General features: G+C 44.2%; 1 pseudogene; it reads right to left on the bottom strand.

Moving 5' to 3' along the window:
- Positions 1 to 805: 805 nt before the first annotated feature.
- LOC101577499 lies at positions 806 to 1,889 on the bottom strand (annotated as a pseudogene).
- Between the last annotated feature and the right edge of the window lie 249 nt (positions 1,890 to 2,138).

Raw genomic sequence — 2,138 nt, 5'->3', positions numbered from 1 at the left:
GCAACATGTCATAAGCTGTTTGTCTCTCTGTCTCTTTCTGTCTCTGTCCCTCTCCTCTCCTCTCCTCTCCTCTCCTCTCCCCTCCTTTCCACCACTGCTGCATGGAGGCAGCCTGGAGTGCCCAGTACAGCACTGGTAAGGCTTAATAGTCATGTGACTTTCCTAATCCTTAGAAAATTGATGTGTTTTATTTTCCATAGAGTTAGCACAAAATCTTGCTCTTAAGTATATAAAAACATAACTGAAACATTTCAGAAACAAAGAAGATGTGGAGCTTCTGTCAGGTAAAGAACAGAGAGAGAGAGAGAGAGAGAGAGAGAGAGAGAGAGAGAGAGAGAGAGAGAGAATGAACAGATAGGCTTGTCTTCTGGCTATCTCTTTGCTGTAGTCCCTGCCCCCAACCCAGGCAGCTGACCACATCTGCCCTCTCCCTGCATGTATCTCTGTACTGACAGAGAAGGCGCATTAGGAGGATATCTCCTGTTGTTCAGTGGAGCAGTTATACTGATTCTGTCGTCTAGTCATGCCATGCTCCCAAAATATGGCGCAGGTAGTGGGCTGTGGTTGGTCCCTCTGGCAGGTTTTCAGAACCACTTCTCTGTCCAAATTTCCCTGCTCACTTCCAATGCCTACTCTAAGGTTCTGAGATTGGCCTGGACCTGACAGTCATATATTAATCTTGAACCAAAAATGTCCTAGATTGCTACTGACCCTAAATACAGGGTTTTCAGAGGAAATATGGGATGTCTTGCTAAGTTTGAGTTTTAGGCCAACAACATGTGCTTTTTTCTTTCACATGTTATTGTATGATGTTTGCATAAGAAAAGTGTTACTGAAAACCGTAAGGCATCATACAATCATAGATAAGCACGTTATTAACTGTACACTTAAGAGGTGGACATATAATCTAAAATTTAAAAACTAGGTCCAAAAAAGTACATAAAAAATTTAACATGATGAGCTTTTCGATGTGGTTCACATCTGTAGCTTCCCATTGGTAAGGGTGGTGCTGCTGGGACGCTGCTCTTTATAAATGGCGCTGGGAGGATGTCAGATGAAAAACTGTAAAACTATCTGTATGGAATTAGAAACTAACAAACTTCCTTGGATCAGTTTTCAATTCTCACTCAAATTAGGTGGATGAAATATTAATATTCTAAAAAATATCTATTTTAAAACCAAGAGAAGTCTATTGGATTCAAGCTCTGCGTGTCGAGCAATCAGAGCTCTGTGCAGGCCTCCGTCAGCGCTGGTTGGCGTTACTCAGTGTGCTGCGCCAGCCTGCGGAAGCCTTCTCTGTAGCCTTTTGAGCGCGCTGCACATGAGGATTTCTAATGGTCGGGCATTCAGTTCTTTCAGGGATACACTGCCCTTTCCTGTGGTCTGACCATACAAGCCGAACATCTCTCATAACCTCTCTTCACTGATGGCTTCGGGTCTGTCAGTCTTATTCTCAAGGATCAGGATAGGCACATTAGCAACGGGCTCATCTGTCATTAGTGAATCCAGTTCTTCTTTTGATTCTAACAGCCTTTCATTGCCTGCATAAGCCACCAGAAATACAATGCCATTGATAGCAGGAAGGTAGTTTTTCCAAACTCGTCGGGCTTGCACATGTCCACCCAGATCGAATCTTGTAAAAGTCATACCGGCAATAGTCAGCTCTTCTGAAGTGGGAGGCAATGTTGGGACGTGTTGTCCAAGTCTGTCATCTTTTAACACATGTAACAATGTTGTTTTTCCGGCATTATCCAAACCAAGAAATACCAATTTACCAGTTTTCTTATATAATCCTAAAAATTGTAGCACACTGCTGAAACCATTGTAAATCCAATTAAATATAAAGGACATATCCAGATCTTACAGGGGTGGTGGCGCGAGCGGACGCAGCTCCTTGCTTGACGTCGGCGCTGCTCCCCCTGCGGAGACCCAACAGCAGTGCGCGGTGGCTGCCGCGGCCTCGGCTCGCTCCAGCTCCTTCCCAACATGTGCTGTTCTGGATAAGAATTTCCTATGCAGATTTTAGGACATATTTGTACTGAAAGATGTTCTAACTGCTAACCTGAAATTCAGATTTAATCAGGCACTGGCATCTTGCTTGCTAGATCCAACCGCCCTGTCTAGATGCACAGGGACCT

The sequence above is a fragment of the Octodon degus genome, unplaced genomic scaffold (genome assembly GCF_000260255.1).
Source record: "Octodon degus isolate 3935 unplaced genomic scaffold, OctDeg1.0 scaffold00010, whole genome shotgun sequence".
In the NCBI taxonomy this organism is placed as follows: Eukaryota; Metazoa; Chordata; class Mammalia; order Rodentia; family Octodontidae; genus Octodon; species Octodon degus.
This window is presented reverse-complemented; position numbering and strand designations above follow the sequence as displayed.